The following is an 18189-nucleotide window of genomic DNA, read 5'->3' as shown; positions in this document are numbered from 1 at the left end:
TGACCAAAGGTTACATTGGAGGCATTCCTTGAATTCAGTACCCAGTGTGCCATCGTGATCTGTTATAACAGACCCACCACTGTAGCAGTGCTGCCATTTTGACAGTCAGTCTCACAATTTCTTTCAACATCCTTTGTCGTCAAGATCTTGAGGTGCAGCATTTTACACTAATCCACTAGGGGATAACTACTGTCCTTCACACCTACCTGTATGTACCAGTAATGGACCACAAGCCAAGATTTAGAAGGGGCCAATAGTATCACGCTTGACAGAGAAATATTCAAGGCCATGCCAGTGATCACTGTTGGATCAGTTCATAAGAGCACTGACAACCTGATAATAACAAAAAGTGGAGTGACTACCCACCACTTGTCATACATCTGTTTATTGGCTTCATGTTAATTTTTTCTCCGATGCATTTAAAGTGTTTCTGTACAAGTGATTACACTGTACATATTCTATTCTGCCCCATAATACTTAATTAATGTTGGTTTATTTATTAATTGAATAAAGCAGAGTATCTTTACTGATTTTTTATCATCCTGAAGTCATCCTGCACTAGCAAAAGTCCACAGACGTTAACTTTAATTAATAAGAAGGGCCTATGGCCCTCCATCAAACTGTGGTCTCATTTGAAATCCTCTAGGCCGATGCCAAGCTGTTGTGGCTGATTGTTGTGTTAATTACAGCAATTGGACATTATTTGAGAAAATGTGCAAATCATTAAAGAAAACTTCAAATGAAAGCCTAGAAAACCACAGAGGCAAACAAACAAACAGAGGCCATCATACACTACAAAGTCAAAGGCTGATTTGAAACACAACAGATGCAGACTGCTTGGACTCTGTTCACTCCACTCTACTCTGCCTCATTTAGTAGGTTTGCCTTGAGCTCAGCATCAGTGGCAGCCAGGCGCCTCCTGTCCTCAGATGCTTAGTAATCTCCTCACCCATTCTTACTGGTTTTCCTCTAACATCTGCCTTGCTTTATGTGGCTGTGACTTCGGGTGGGCTTTTCGTAAGACCATCAGAATAATAACTATCTTTTTCTGAGTTTCAAAAAGAATAATAAATTGATTTTTGACTTTAGTAGGCAGCGATATATATATATGTTCACCGCTTGTCTTTCTAGGAGAGATGACTGAATATAAACTTCAAGGAACGTACATTGATAATAATAATCTAATTTTGAATATCAGTGCAAATAATATATTCTCTTGTGTAAACTCTTGACACTTAAAAGTGGACTGGGGCCTCACACTGTCCTTGTAACCCAGTGTGATCCAGTCAGCTATCACTGTCAGCTTCAAACAATTGAAATTTTAAAAAGTTCTAAAAAGTTATTAAACATGCATCCAGGATTATTGGAGCAGATGTGAATAACTTGATAAGTATGTGTCACAACATGACGGGGAAGAAACTGGAAATCATTCCAGCTGATGACAGATAGTCATCAAATGTAGCACTTGTCTTCAGTAAATAAGGAAGAACAGTGGACTTTAAGACCACACCAACTTCCGCAGTGCCAAACCAAAGAGATATTTGGCAAAAATATCAGAAGCTGTAAAGTTTAAAGGATGAAGAGTGTCTTCATATGTAAGGTGAATATGTCTAAGAAAACTCCTATTGTCAGAAGCAGTCATCAAGACTAAGATTTTTGAATGATGCAAATGTTTCTGTATGTGTTTCTTGTTCGTGTCTATCTGGATAATTATAATTATAATGCTAAACTGGCACTGGAATGATTTGGTTCTTGCTCTGTAGACAGTGCTGATTTGTTAAGCTCCTGTAATTTGAGTATGAATTTAATGAGTTTGAGAAGGGTAGGTTTCTCCTTCTCTCCTTTTCTTCTCCACTCTTGTCTTGATAAGTTTTTTTTTTAATTACTGCTGGGACCACCACACTAATGGCCATTACTGTTCCTCTGGCTTATTTCTGTCAGCACAGAAGTAGAATTTGGTGTGGGTTTTGGCAAAATGGGAAATTAGGCAACTTGGCAGAGGATTTGGCAATTTAGAGACAGGTGTAGTATAAAATTTGTGTGCCAGGTGCCACCTGTTCCTTTCCACATGTATAGAGCAAGTTATGGGTAGGACAAGGGGTCTTGGAGCACAAAAGAAATGGGAAAGCTGGCATCAGATAGGGCAGCATGGTGAAAAAGGAATAATACATTTTAGCTTGGATTTGTCCAATTGGTGTGGTACTGGACACGCCAAAATGTGCAAGATGATGAGGACCATGAGAGCATGTGGAATGACCAGATTGATAGATAGATCTATAAAGTGACCGATAGTTTTGTGGATCTTGCTTGGAATTGTAGGAATAAATGCAATTCTGAACTGCAGTTCTTACTGGAAGTAAGAAATGTGTAAGCTCAAGGTATGATCAGAGTTAAATTTGAGAAGCTGCTTTTTGGAATTGTATAGCTGTAATTTATCCAGATTTTCTGTCAGATGAATAGAAAAACAGTTTATTGATCTTACTTTTCTGCTTATTTTAATTGCGTAATAGTACTGGGGATTAATATTGTTACAGCAAATTTCAGAGCTTAAAATATGCAGCATTACACATTTTCACTTAATTTTGTTCACATGCCTTTCCAGTCAGCTATTTGGGATAAATGCCAAGTTCATTGTTAATTTGTTTCTCCATCCACACAAAAAAAATAAAAAACTAGCTTTATTTTTTTCATGAAAATAAAAAAGAAAATGAAGCATGGAATGTTGATATCACTTCAATCCATATACAACACAACCTGGCTGAGCAGTGATTTTAAATATATACACTGTACATATATAAACATATTATAAGGAAAAAGTTTACTGAGAGCTATTACATGAAATTTTCTACCAAGGAGCTCCTATTTCCCCTTTTTCCACCAGCATAAAAACATGATAATAGGCTTATTAAATCAGAACAATTCAGATGGTAAAATGTCTAGTGGGGCTACCCACTTTTTGGTTTAAAAGACCAAGTAATTTAAATAAAATCAGATGCTGTAATGATTTTTTAATTAATCTTAACATTTGTTTACATTTTGTGGTGTATTAATCATAATTTAATGACATGACTATTGTGTTGTATGTGGTGTCATGTGTATGCTGGTACATGGTCAGGAAGAGACCTTTTGGTTTGCGTGTGCAGTTTTCCAAAAAGATGTGCTTAAACTTCATCAACCTTGATAGCAGTGGCGGTTTGTAATGCGGGGTGCTTGGGTGCTGCCCACCCCCCAGTTATTTTAAAAACTATACTTAAAATAATTAGGTAATGTGAAATAATCATGAAATAAGCTTGTTTATTAGCATCAACGTGCCTAGAGTCAGCACATGTTAACATCCATTAAAAATTATTTCACACTTGTATTTGTTTAATTTCTGTGTGAATAAAAAAAATTTTGTGTGAATAACTATATTTCCGGAGTGAAGGGCACTGGCCAAATAAGTGTCTATGTAAGTCCTTGATGTTTTGGCAATCAGGTGACCTGAGGCTGCTCTTTAATTAGTTGCTTTCAGATTTTTCCAGGGATGCAGCTCTCTGTGCCACAGACACTCAATTGGTAATGAATTAGTATTTGTTTATGTTTTTATAATCTATTGTGATTGGACAATCATCGACACACTATTTCATATTGAAGTCAATGGTTCACAGTTCACACCCACTTTTAATGTTACATAATTACAGATGAGTGAATGAGACTTTGATGGCCACTTCAAGTGGAACATCAAAAATTAAAAAAAAAAACTCAGTTATTTCTTTAACGAAACACACCTTCATAAATTGTTCACTTGAAGAAAAAAAAGAAGATAAAGGAGCATGGACCGGACTGACTTGACTTAAGAATTCAAGGATGAGCTCAGACGCAGACTTATACCAGCTGTTGTTGTGACAAACTGAGTTGGCTAACTGGGTGTGGTGTAAGTAATGCCTTTTTTTTGCTTTCCATGTTTGCTGTTTCAAAGTGTTGGTACTGAAACAGTGTGGACAGTGACGCGGGTATAAGATCTAAAACATCTTTCTGAAAAATGCAAAAGGCATTAATGTAGCATCAGTCATCTAGATAATAGCATGAGGTTAATTTTTTTGGCACGCTTAGCATTGCTGAACAGCTAAATGAATGGTTACAGTATTGACATTAGAAGGCACAATAAAGAGGTGACTACAAATCAACACATCCTGTCCAGAATAACAAATGAGATACTGTATATATGTGTTTGTGGTTAATACAATAGTGCTGTGCCTTTTGATGATTTTGGTAATAAAAAGTATGCCACTACAGAAAAAAAGGTTGGGAAGCACTGCTCTAGACAATAGTATGTGGCTAATTATTTTGGCAGACTTAGTGAAATGACTCAATTTAATCAGAAAGTAACTGAGAAATTTTCAGGCCTGAAGGAGAGCAGGGCAAAATTCATATTCAAGGAAATACAGGTATTCTGGTTGTAAAGGCAGAATAAGATTTAGGTTGGACTTGTCCCATGGGTGTAGTACAAGACAGGTTGGGGAGCAAGTTATGTCTTAAGATAGGGTCTGTGGATCATACAATGTGAATTTGTGTCCAGGTGAGGTAAGCCTGGCAAACTTGCATTGGACTGGGCAGGCTGGCAGCAAGTGCAGAATAAAATTAGTGTAGGAATGACTCTGTGGATATGGTAAATGATAAACTGGGATGTAAGACATCACAAAAATTAGAGGACTAGTGATTGCATGATGTTGATTTGGTGGAAAACAGTGGAAATGGCCAAGGACTGGGTAGGTACTCTATTAGAAGAGGCAGAATAACATTTGGATTGGATTTATGCTAGGAAGTGTTATAGGCCACGCTATTAGAAGATTACGGAGGTGGGGGTGTGGGCATTATGGTGTGTGTTTTTGGCAAAATGGGGAATTAGACAAGTTGGAAGAGGATTTGCCAATTTAGAGACAGGTGTAGTATATAGTTTGTGTGGCAGGTGCACCTGTTACTTTCCACATCTATAGGGCAAATTATGGGTAGGACAAGGGGACTACAGATGTTGCGGACTTAAGTCTTAGAGCATAAAAGAAATGGGAAAGCTGGCATCAGATTGGGCAGCATGATGGAAAAGGAATAATATATTTTAGTCTGGATTTATCCGATGGATGTGGTACTGGACATGCCAATATGTGCATTGACAGATGATGAGGACCATGAGAGCATGTGGAATGACCAGATAGTTAGATAGATAGATAGACAGATAGATAGATAGAGTGCATCCGGAAAGTATTCACAGTGCATCACTTTTTCCACATTTTGTTATGTTACATCCTTATTCCAAAATTTTTTTTATTTTTAATAAATTTGCAAAAACCTCAAGTAAACTTTTTTTCACATTGTCATTATAGGGTGTTGTGTGTAGAATTCTGAGGAAAAAAATGAATTTAATCCATTTTGGAATAAGGCTGTAACATAACAAAATGTGGAAAAAGTGATGCGCTGTGAATACTTTCCGGATGCACGATAGATAGATAGATAGATAGATAGATAGATAGATAGATAGATAGATAGATAGATAGATAGATAGATAGATAGATAGATAGATAGATAGATAGATAGATAGATAGATAGATAGATAGATAGATAGATAGATATGAAAGGCACTATATAATAGATATGTGCTGCTTTAGTTTGTTCCCTCAAATTTTTTTTCACCTGCCACCACTACCTGATAGTAAAAACATTTATAATATTTTACCAAACTACTGGTTACTGATATCTGGCTTGAACATTTACAATGACTTTGCTTAGCCTTTTAATTTTTCTTATGGGGCAATTTGGTGAAGGATTAGACTGATTTACTGCACCAACAGGTAAATCTGATTAGGAAAAGAAAAAGCCCTTGCCACCTATAATTATTGGACCTTTAGGACAGACGTTCATTACTTTATAATCAACTGCAAGCCCGGTTCCTGCTTCTCACCAGACATTGCCAAGATATACTCTGGCTTTCTGCTACTGTGAAAATTGAATTTGTTTTTTCAGAAATGAATGAATATTAATTTACCCAATGATATTACTTTTATATCTTTGCTACCAGTGTTGCAGTTTAGGTTTGGTGGAGCTGCTCCAGCTCACACTCAAGGTTTAGTGATTTAATAGCATTAGTTAAATGTGATACAAGAATATAGGAAGGGTATATCAATATTGCTGGTCCCACTAAGTCAAACATTCCCGAATTAGATTAGCAGCCGACTCCCATTCAATGTTTGTTACCCAGGTGTCTGTGAAATTCCTTCTCAAGATACTGTACTTTCCCTTCTAAATCCCTCAGTGTGTGTATGTGTGACTGTGCCCTGTGAAGGACTGGAATACTGTCTGGAGTTGCTTCCTGACCTGTGCATGATTCTGCTTGGATTAAGGGGATTTCAGATGGTTGGCTGAATTTTAATACAGCATAACATTCTCAAACATGGTCAATTCATTTCAGGGTTTCAAGGTTCCTGCCATAGACAATGTGCCAGTCCAATGTAGGACTCAGTCATGCACACACCCACAATCACAATCACTCTGGACAATTTGAAAGAGGTAATTAACTTCTCTTGCATATTTCTGGGGAGGTCTGAGTACCCAGTAAAAAAAAATCCACGTAGATGTAACGAGAATGTATAAGCTCTTGGACAGATTTTGATCAATTTTAATTAAAGCTTTTTTGAATATGCTGAAAAAGCTCACTTGGAGTGCAAAGACTGCAGATTTTTTGGATTGTCATTAGCAGAGATGTCAGATGCTGGTATAGACTACAAAATTCAGAACAAAAAAGATAAAGTAAAAGTTTGCACTGTTGTTTGCTTATTTCACTAATGCTGCTGGCTAATGGCTAAGAGATTTGATTGCAAACAATAAACTTGCCAATTCAATTACTTACCCTAGAAGAGCTCATACTGTAAAATATGTGAGTATTTGGATTATACTTTACCTGAAAAGAGTTTTGATGTGGCCTACATTTCAGAAAGGTGCTATATAAAGTTAAGTTTTTGCATCTGAATGTTTAAAATTTCACAAAGACAATAGTAACAGAATCAATAATGTTTTGACAAAAAAATAATTTTATATCCTAATGAAACTTTCTAGCAGCAAAGATTTAATATCATGTAATACTTAGATCATGGAAGCTTCATAACAAAAACACTAACAAGTCTTCATGAAATACAATTTTAAATATTTAAGGGCTTTCATAACTAAATGTGGTATTCTTATTTTTTTATAATATATTTTTTACCTAAATAAAAATTTAAAAATATAAAAAAATTAACACCTCAATTTCTGGAACTGAAACCTTTTATTTGAATACCAGTGAGACATCTTCTTGTACTTCTGTGGTATTGTTTTCTGGCATAGTTTCAACACAGCCGATTTGTTTGCCTTTTTTTATCTTAAGTGAAGCCATTCATTTTTTAATTTGTCATTTTATGTGCTATTATACTTTACATTCAAGCATGCATTACACCAGCCAGCTGGGCCTCTCTATAAAATATGGATGCCTCGCCTACAGCAAGACAGAAACTGTCAGTGACTGTCAGCTATTTAGAAGAATCTTGCTCTACTTATTAGCACCTCTTGAAACTTAATCCTTACATGCTATTGTATGCTATGAGAAGGTGTTGCTCTCAGAACCACTAATGTCATGTAACTTGATCCCGCCTGCAATTCTGAAATGCCAAACATCACTGATGGGATGAAAAGCAAAAACACAGCGCATCTGCACTGACAACTGCCATTGGGATTGAACGTGAATGTGATAGCACTTTGAATTTTCTTTGGCATGGAAAGAAAAACAATAAAGTGAAAACCGGGTGTATCTAATACGGCTGCATTTGTGAGAATGAGATGAGTTGTATTCAATACTTGTTTTGGTGCCTAAGTTTTCATGTTTAAGTAAAAGAAACACTTCATTCTGTATCAGAATAATCTGATAACAAATGACTACTGTTATGTTCAAAAGTGTAAAAGTAAATGTGGTGCTCGCTCTATCCCGTTTGTTTTCTGAATCTGCTTAGTTCAGTATTGGGCTATTGGGAGTTGGGGAAGGATAGAGTACAAATTATGTTTAATTTTCATTCCAAAATAGTTTACATTGCATAAATGAGACTTGTTGGAAATTTAATTAGACTTCTTTAAATGAATTATTTTATTATTTGTTGCTAAGGACATAATTTTTTGTATAGACCCACCGGGTGGGTTCGTTGTGATCATGGCAGAGGGTTATTGAAAATACCAAAGGTCTGACATATCTATCTGTTTTCTGGCTAGTTCTAAAGAAACCAACCTAGAAGAAAACCATGACACCTCAACCACTCTGTCTACCTGTGTTCTTTCCGCACATCAACTGCCTTTTTAAAGGAGAGCCAGAGAACTCGGAAGTCCTCTGTGACCACTAACAGATAACTATTCTTTGGTGGAAAATTTGGGGGTTGATGGCCGGATTGGCACTCCAGACATTCATAAAAAACCTCACACTTTTCCAGTGTGGTGCTAAGGTGTTACCCGCTGCACTCAGGTCCCAATCCAGGTAGTTCATTGTGTAGCAGGCGCGGCAACATGTTATCAGTGCATATTCCCAACCTTAAGCTATTTGTGTGAAATTGCAATGCTGGAGGTGTATTTGCATGCCCTACTTATCAAAGAACTTTAACATGATTTTCTGTTCTAGAACCCTTAGCTCTTTCCCTGTGTTGCTAATCCATTAACAAACAAAATTAATTCATTTGAGGTTTGCAGCATACATAGTACATGGTCATACATAGTCACACATTTGCTTATATGGCAACAATATCTTATTCTTCTTCCTCCTCATCTTTTCCCACTTCTTGATGTTTAATAAATTTCATTGTCCTTTTTACAGCTGGATACCTCTCTTAATACCAACCTTCCACATTTATCCAGGCTTGCAACCAGCTCAAAATGAAGGTTGGGTTTTATATGGGAACAATATACAAATTTAAAAATACACACTTTTTTCAAAATCTTAAGATGACAAATGAAGAAAGATAAGTAGTTCCTATTATGATCTGGTTTCCTTCTATTTTTTTTTTTGCTGGCTTATTATGCATCTTTATTTGAAATGTGTTTATTACTGTAAGAGTTTTGACATGTGCTGAATATGATTATGATCTTTAAAAATGTATTTGAAACATGTTTAATGATGTATATTAATTTTAATGTTTTATCATTATACCATCTTGTTCCTTTTGTTTATATTTTTTGTATAGTGCTCTTCACTGAGTGCAGGCACAAAGCGAAGGGAGAAGTTCTTAGGTAAAATGCAAGGAAAAATTTTACAAATCCCTAAATACAGAATTCAAACACATAAAGACACAGACTTTTTTTTAACCACATACTAAATCAAAGTAGATCAAAACTGAGAAGTATTAATGGAACTTAACAATATCTACCCATTAAATGATTTTAAAGCTATGGCCTGTTGACAACAGAGGAGTGGAAAACAAAACCTCTGGAGCGTCCACAGTCAGTTATAAAAGACAAAGTCAGACAAAGGAAGAGCCTTAGAAATCTTAGCTAACTAGCCGCACACCATCCTTGGGAATTCTATAGTAGAGTCTGTTCTGGACCATCCAATCTGATACATAACTTTTCAATTCAATTATTCCAAGGCTATGATGACTTTTTTGATGGGTGCCACCATTTTGGACTTGTGCACGGTAGCTAGCCACATTGCTATGAAAGACAACCAGTGGTCACAGCCCATGATATCACTGAATACAGTAGATGGGTAAAAAGGTAAAGGGTTATGTATTTTTTAATTATCTGTGATAGATAAAAATACTTTACATGTCATGTGCTTTGCTTTATGCTCACATTGACTTTCCAAAATGTAGATGTCTTGCTTTAATTTTCTTAGAAATGATTTTTGGTCTGATTGGGCTTTGATGAAAGATACGATTGATTTTTGGTTATGAACTTTTGCTCAGTTTAGACTTACATTTCATCTTCTGGTCCCCATTTAAAAATATTTCTATCTTTACTACTAAAAGGCATAAAACACTTCCTAAGCCTCACATCAAGCCAATGCATGCACTTAGTTTTGGCTCAATACTGAACACTAGTATTTGAATTTTTAATAACAAGAAAAGTGATGGCATACCAACAAAGACATGTGAATTTAGACATGGGTGGTGTGATGTACAACAGTTGAGTTTTTTCACTCCACATTGCTTTTTTTACATGCTTTTCTTCTTTTTCTTTCTCTCATGATTTGAACTATAACTCCTCAGGATGACAGGTAATTAAAGCCAGTGACAGACTACATTTTCAACAGCAACCTTTTTTCCTTTCTTTCCTTCCTACTATTAGGAACATGTTAGACACAAGCCTGTTATTTTCTAAAAGTTATTCATTTTATTTTTATTTTTAACATATTTCATTATTATTAAAGTGATGTCGTTGTATTGTTATTTTGTATGGCTGTTTTCTCATGGTGCCACCATTTTGGATGCTGTTTTCATGGACACTGCCATTTTGTTGTTTATAATGGTACTCAATGCTGGCTGCTTACTTTTGGCACTCTTCTTAGCATGACATCATCACCTGTGCAGATAAAAGGCAGAAACACCCAGAAGTTTTAGACCATTAAAGAGGAAACCATGTAGATGTAGTTACTCTAGCAATTAACCAAAAATTAAGACAGCAACACCCACAGGTTTTAGACCATTAAAGAGGAAACCATGTAAATGTAATTAATCTAGCAACTAACCAAAAATTAAGGATCAGGACTCCTATTAGTCTAGTTTTGGTTTAGCAAGGAAACTTAAGAACATCTTTCCAGCCCACTTTAAACAGAAAAATTATTGCATTATTTACATCTTTTCCAATTTGAACACACATCCTCTCGCTGACACACAAACACTGAGAACTTTCAGCCAACTGATTATTCAGCAGAAGCAGAAACACACCAGGGCTCCTTTATACCAACAGCAATACTCCTAAATAATGCCTTACTGGGGCTGGGACTGCCAAGTCAAAAGTTTTCTTTCTTTATAAATTTTCTTCCTTTTCAGTCATTCTGTTGTGTGTTCAGACCATAGTGTGTATACTGTATATATTTATTTATTTAAAGATCTTATGTAAAAAGATATATTTCCACTTTGGGGACAAATAAAGATCTATCTATCTATCTACACTAAAACAATAGGTTCCAATAAGGGCCTTGGGAGTTTCACCAAACAACAAGGATTGGTATCTATTTGGGATAAGATTTCAAGATAGCAATAAGTTCAAATATATTTCAAACTACCTATAAATCAGTCAATGGGTCTACCTTAATTACTAACCATCATCTGTTCCTTTTTAAGCCCACTTAATCCAGTTCTAGATCACAGCCACCGGTGCCTATCGACATTAGGTACAGTATAAGGCAAGAGTCAACCCCAGAGGAACTAGTCCATCACTGGGCACACTCGCACACTGAATCTTGTTTAGAATTAGAAATACACCTAATATGCACATCTGTTGGGTGACAACTAAAATGTAAACATCAGGAGAGCGTGCATAAGCCACACAAGTAATAACAATAGGCTGTATTCTACAGTATTGTTTAAGGACATACATTACCTTTGTACTGGGCACTTAAATACCTTTTAAAAGATTTTAGCTATGTGTACCCTCACTTTAATCAACTTTAAAAAATTTAAGAAAGGAATAATGTTTAATTTATCAGTTTTACAACCTTTGGACAGTGATAACAAATAGATTAATATACATTCTCATCTATTTTGTCGACATTCTTTGGCAGCTAGCTAACTTGCCCCAAAGAATCTTCAAATACTTGTAAAGGTATTAATGCAAAATAAGCTCCCTTTTCCTATCAACACCATGTCAATTGCTCCTCGTATAGATTTGACTTCCCAACTCCAAGCCACAAGCATTCTGGTAGTGAGACTAGTGTTAAAAAACAGTATTTGCTGATAGTGAACCAAGTGGCAGAGTTTTGAAATCGCTAACCAGAAATCATACACATTAAACGTGAGTCAAAATGATCAGGCAAACGTTTGTAAATGTATACAGGAGTTAACAAGAACCAACAAAGTTAGAAACTGAAATTTTTTATTTGATTTAAATATTACTTTTTCCTTTATTTTCACAAAAATATGCTAAAGGCAGACCCTTGTTCTTAAATAACCTGGTACCTACAATGTCACAAATGAACACATGTATGCACCAGCAGCCCTGTAACGGGAAGCCATCCCCAGCAGCATTAAATTACATCATCAATGACACAATGGAAAGAACGTGAAATATAAATAAAAATTCATTCCAAAGAAGAAAAAGAAGACAGAAACATTCAAAACACACTAAAATTAAGTTAAACAGCTGCAGATCCTGACATGCAGGGAGTGAGTATTTATTTCCCATGCTGACATTTACTTTTGGGTCAAAAGGGTACCTTACATAGTCCTGGAAAAATGTTAACAGAGAACCCTGTTACTGCTCCAGGTGTGTGGCGTACAAGCTGTTCTCCTTTTCTCAGCAGCTACGGGTTGCAAGGGAATAATTTTATGCTGCATTCTAGTTATTCTGTCACTTGAAGTCTGCGTTCCAGAGATTTTAAAACAAGCTGGAAATGTTTATGTTTTCCTGATGTTATTTTCTTCTCCAGTTTTCAAGTGTCATGTATTGTCAAGAGGCCTTCTACTGGTTTTGACCTTTGTTGCCTTAGATCTTGTTTTGTCATGTACTGTATGTTGATTCTGTTTAATAACCTTTGTCTATATGATGACGTCTCTTCTTTCACCTAAAGGTTATTTCAAATCATCAGTCAGGTTTGGTCAACCATCACATTTCAGTGTAAGTTTAAATATGCAGTCCTGAATTTATAAGACCAGTCACTCATAAGTACTGCCTTGCCACCAGGCCTATACTATAGCAAGAACAGTTCATATGGGCTTCCATGGGTTTGCATTGTATGCAGAGCAGACCTTGCCAATCTATGGTGTTCCTCTTCGTCTTTCCCTACCCTTTGATCCTCAGGCGATAAAACAGATGTAGCATGACTTTGCATGCAGTTTCTACATGGTCTATCATGATTGTTTCAAGTGTAATAGAAAGTGTAACTTTTGTGTTTGCTTTTTTGCCATTTGAGTGACACATAATGAGGATGTCCTTGTTTTGTCATCTTGGTTTTGATGATGCCACGTGTTGTTAAGGAGAGTGGTCAAATGTGCATGCATGCAAAATCATTCTCCACCTGGTATGATCTGGTAATGAGCATGTTCACTACTTAAATTTATTTTGAACTATATATATTTTTCTTAGGATCATTGTTATTCTTTTCCTAATACCTGGAAAAATAAATTATTCATTTAATATTACAGGGTGAGTCAAAATTATGTTAACATTTGAATGGCGGAAACAATTTATTCACAAAACATGCTTCATATGTGCAAGATGATTTACAGGAATGTCTCAACATGTTCACCATCATGTTCAACACACAAAACCAACGAGCAATAGTAGCATTTAAAGCCCAGGCACACATTTAGTATTCTGTCATTCAGGTCATTGATATCACAAACTTTCAAAGTATGCACGATCTCCTTCACCATACCCCATAACCAGAAATCACAGGGTGTCAAATCAGGGGAGTGTGGAGGCCATGGCAATGGTCCACCCTAACCTGGAAAGGTGTGGTCGAGATAAAAATAATCCATTAGTGTTAACATAATTTTGACTCACCCTGTATTTGATAATTATATTTTTGTTTAAGAGTTATTTATTTAGTTTTGGCCTATTTTTTTTGGTGGGTACTGCCATTTTGGACAATACTTGCTATAACACACATGTTCTTGGAGGTCACATCTGGTGATGTCATATGTGCAACAGTATAAAGGTTGTCGTTGCTGTTAGCACACCATTCATGATTGTAGATACTAGTTCAAAGACTACTTGTGTGTGTTTTTTCAATGTTCCTTTGGATTTTGACATCTGCCTAGGGTTAATTTTGACTTGGTTTACATACTGGATTTGTTTGAAAAATAGTTTGTCTTCCTGGTTTTTACCTCGTTTTTTGTTATTGGCTACAAATGACTCCCTAGTCCTAACCTTTAACTTACTGTCTGTTCTATTTCATTTTGTGGCAAAACACTGACCTTTGTGTCAAATGGAAGATCTTCTTTAGATTTTTTGGTTTCACTTGTTTTATTTATTACTTCCAAATTACCTAGTCATTTGTTTTGGTTTGTTAATTTCTTAGACCTTTTGTCTGCTCTATCTGCATTACATTTGTGATTTGCTCTTATAAGACCTTAGCCTAACTCTAATAACGGTACTAACCTTTTCTTTTCACTTTTACTGAACCATCTAGGGCCATTGTACACCTTTGCACTCTGGTCTCACCTTCTGGGCTGGTCACACCATAAGAGTATTTATAATTAAAATATTTTTGGATTCATGCTCTGTTTACACAAAAGACTCCCTCACACTTTCCACCCAAGACTGCTGGTTGATGAATGAAGACCATTTTACATGATTACTACTCCGATTGCTCCATACAGGTGGCTCTATGATCTGCAATCCAGTTTGAAGAGTGAGAGATTCCAGCAGGCAGACTCTGTCCTATTTTAGTCTTTTGTTAGATTGCCCTTGAATGAAACAAAAACAAATGGGTCTCAATCGTTTTGCTTTATTTTGTTTTTCCATAGTAATTGAGGAAGGAAGCTTGTTTTCCACGGCAAAGCTTTGTTTTCCATTTTATTTAAAAAGAAAAAAAAAAGCAGAGTCTTTCATGCTTGTGAAATTCAGGTATGACTCTCTAAATATGCAGACAGAGTGTTTTCAACACCTCTTTCCAAATAAAGTTTTTATCTTTCCACACCCCCGTCCAGGTGGGAATGTTTTTGTTTTGAATTATTTATTGAAGGCATATTGTTTTCCATATTGTTGTTAGCCATCCACCTGATCGAGTAGATACTTGGTGATTTGAAATTGGGACTCCAAAGACATCTTGGCAGGACAGACAAAGGCAATGCAGTATTCAGTAAAAGCTGAAGCCTGGCGTTGAAACTTTTAAAAGAAAAGTCAAATCAATCAATTATCGCACTCACTTAATCCAGTTCAAGGTTGCAAGGGCCAGCCATATCAGGTAAGAAACACAAATTAACCCTGCCTTTGACTGAATGGCATGGTGATTTAGAAAATGATTCCATCTTGGTGTATACTATGTTTTGCTAACCTTTCTGGTCTATGTTAAGGACATTCAAGAAACCAATGGGTCCCAACAAAGCTTTGTCATCATTAGATATCCCTTACAGTAGGGGTTGCTTGATGTTCATTCAATGATGTATGGCTCCAATATGACTGAATAGACCAAGTGGGCATTTATTTGAGATCGTGTTACAGGAGTGTTTATATGAGTCATGGCATCATCACTACATCATTACAGTTTTTGATCTTCAAGTGTTTGACCTCTAAGGGCAGAGATAATTACCCAAATATTCTTCTTCTTTTAGAAACAATCTAGGCCAAAGGACTCCAAGAAATGGAATATTGTCCCTGAGGATGGATCTGATGCACTCTGCCTTAGTATGGAGACAAATAAATATTTTTGGAGTTCTGCCATTTAAACAACATTATCTGTCCAGTAAGATAACGAAAGGTCATAGCTTGTGGCGGCTACTTGCAAGTATCAAGATCTAAAGGCTTTGTACTTTTTTTGGATCATGTAAGTTTCATTTTCATATTTGCATGTGCTATGGTTTGGCCTGGGCTTGCTTTCTTTCTATGAATCACATTTACTTGAGTGATGCATACAACAATCAAAGATACCATCAATACTACTTTCTTTACATTTTTGTTCCATATCAAATTAAATTACATCAATACCAGCAAATCTTCCATACCCAGTTTGGATAACTATGTTAACAAAAGTCCCAATATGTAGAAGCTTTCATATACTATATTATACTATATTGTTGGAGATATCAAAAAACTTAACAGAAGCACAATTCTTTTAAATTAGCACAGTATCAACAAATTCTTTGGACTGTTTCTCACAGAGAACATTAAATTTTTTTCTAAGTAAAATAAGACCTCCTTGACCCAATGCATTATGGAGGGAAGAACAGTATTTGTTCAGTTTGTAATATAAAATACTAAGTGAGTAGTGTAGTGTAAGACAGAATGTTGTTTCATCTGGTGTTATTCCAAAATTATAAAAACATTATAAATTCCAAACTCTCTGACAAACAAACAAAGATTTTTTCCCAATATTACTTGGGTGTGGGGCATTCCAAAAATATATGTCCTAGTTGCACTACTTGATCCAGGCAGACTGGTAATAATTAGTAATAGCAAGAGTACAGAGAAAGACATATAGTATACATATAGATGATACAGTGTCTGCCAAATAATATAAAGACTACATAACATGTGTTTTGCCCTTATTGGGGCTTGTCAGGTATACACATTTCTGCACAACTTCAGACATCAGCACCTGAGGCAAAGCCTCTGACATTGTGCCATGGTGGCTGGTTTGTTTATTTGACAGGGTAAAGATCGGAGTACAGCATTACATTCTTAATTGTGAATCACAATATGATAATTTAGGTGGTTACCTACCAGGTTAACATGAAGTTGATTGGCCAGTCTGCAAACAAGAAGCAGCTCATAGGTATGTGATACATTATCTGCCAAATAATACAAAGTGCACATGTTTTGTCCCTATCAGGGCTCATCAGGTTTACGCACTTTTGCATCCCCTTGCAGGGATTGAACCTCAGACTTCAGCGTCTGACTCGAAGCCTCTGATGTTGCGCCACGGTAGCTGGTTCGCTTATGTGGTAGGGTGAAGATCAGAGTACAGTATTGCATTCTAGGGGTTCCAACCCAGTAACTAAATTAGAAATTAGACAGTGCCATGCTCCTCTCTGGTTTAGGTTTTTTCAAAATTGTCCCTTTTACATATAGATCTTTTGTGTTCTAAATGAACAAAGTAATAACTGTAATTCTTTGGAAAAAGAATTAGCAAATATGGATGCTCTAAAAAAGATATGTGAACTTAGAGACAATTTTAATTTAACAGCATTCATTTTGAGGTTTTCCACGATTTTGCAAAAAGTGAAATTGAACAGATCTTTAAAGTTTTTGTAACTATAACTCAAAGACTGTTAATTTCATGATTCTATTTGTGGTTTTCATCATTTCAGTTCCTTTTTTGTGTCTACCTTGTGTAATTTAAAGTGTGTTTCATATGTTTATCATGCATATTTTTAGTTTTGTTTATAATTTTTCATTATTGTGTTAATTAGTGTCTATGTCTATTTGTCACATGCTCTGTTATGGTCTTGGTGTTTTGTGGGTGGTCCCCCAACAGGCGGGGTCACCCGTCTGTTTCTGACTGGAACACACCACCCTAATAAAGAACTGAGAAGACCCACTGGTCAAATTTGGTTTGGTGGATTCGCTTGGTGGTTGTGGTGAGTTCTAAAGATTTATTGTTCTTTTTTGGGGGGCTTCATATTCTATTTTTTCAACCATTCTTGCTGGATTTGTGGTTGTGGGACTTTGTTTACTTTAGGATTGCCTTTCAGGCAACTGCTGAAATGCCAATCGTGCTCCTTGTTGTTTTTTGTTAAGAAAGACATTTGTGGAATAAATATTTTTATTTATAAATAACCTTCATCTGCCTTTAAGGTCTACAAGCTCAAAGTTGACAAATCCTTCTGCTTTTTGGAACTTTTTAGGACTTTATTCTAAGGTTCTCCCAAGTTCAAAACAGAATGAACCTCTAGAAATATAAAGAAAATATTCCCTTTGCAGTGCTGCAATTTTTGAAAAAATCTCTCGGCTCAGTGAATGATTACTTCTGAGATTACTGTTTTGCCTGGAAAGTATTTTTGTACCTGAGTGTATGCCTTCAGACTTACAACCATCTAAAGATAACAAAGACAAACTGTTTGCAGCCTCAGTATTCCCGGAGAGAATTCTGGATATGGAAAATGATGACCCTTTTCTGATTTGGAAGAATGTGTACGAATTTGTCAGACAAATATACAGTACCTATTAATGCAATATGCTCACAGAGCCATCAAGAGCCGACGAAAAGCCAAACTGGAAATTGGCACCGCCGCACCAGTAAACCTGCAGCTGCAGCTTTAACCCTTTCACCTCCTGCAGTTCTCGCTATGCCTACAATCAATCCACCCATTTCAAGGTATTCCATTA

General features: G+C 36.0%; 1 protein-coding gene and 1 long non-coding RNA gene across 2 annotated transcripts in view; one reads left to right on the top strand and one right to left on the bottom strand.

Moving 5' to 3' along the window:
* The window catches only part of LOC127529636 (uncharacterized), a 171990-nt gene that overhangs the window by 148135 nt on the left and 5666 nt on the right, over window positions 1–18189 (top strand). The gene's annotated exons all lie outside the window — the stretch shown is intronic.
* LOC127529638 (uncharacterized) overlaps window positions 10157–18189 on the bottom strand; it is a 42663-nt gene continuing 34630 nt past the window's right edge. The window contains exon 3 of the long non-coding RNA XR_007936259.1: window positions 10157–10560. This is a non-coding gene — a long non-coding RNA (uncharacterized LOC127529638). The remainder of the gene's footprint in view (window positions 10561–18189) is intronic.

The sequence above is a fragment of the Erpetoichthys calabaricus genome, chromosome 11 (genome assembly GCF_900747795.2).
Source record: "Erpetoichthys calabaricus chromosome 11, fErpCal1.3, whole genome shotgun sequence".
Taxonomy (NCBI): Eukaryota; Metazoa; Chordata; class Cladistia; order Polypteriformes; family Polypteridae; genus Erpetoichthys; species Erpetoichthys calabaricus.
Note: the sequence above shows the minus strand (reverse complement) of the source record. Positions and strands in the feature narration are given on the sequence as shown.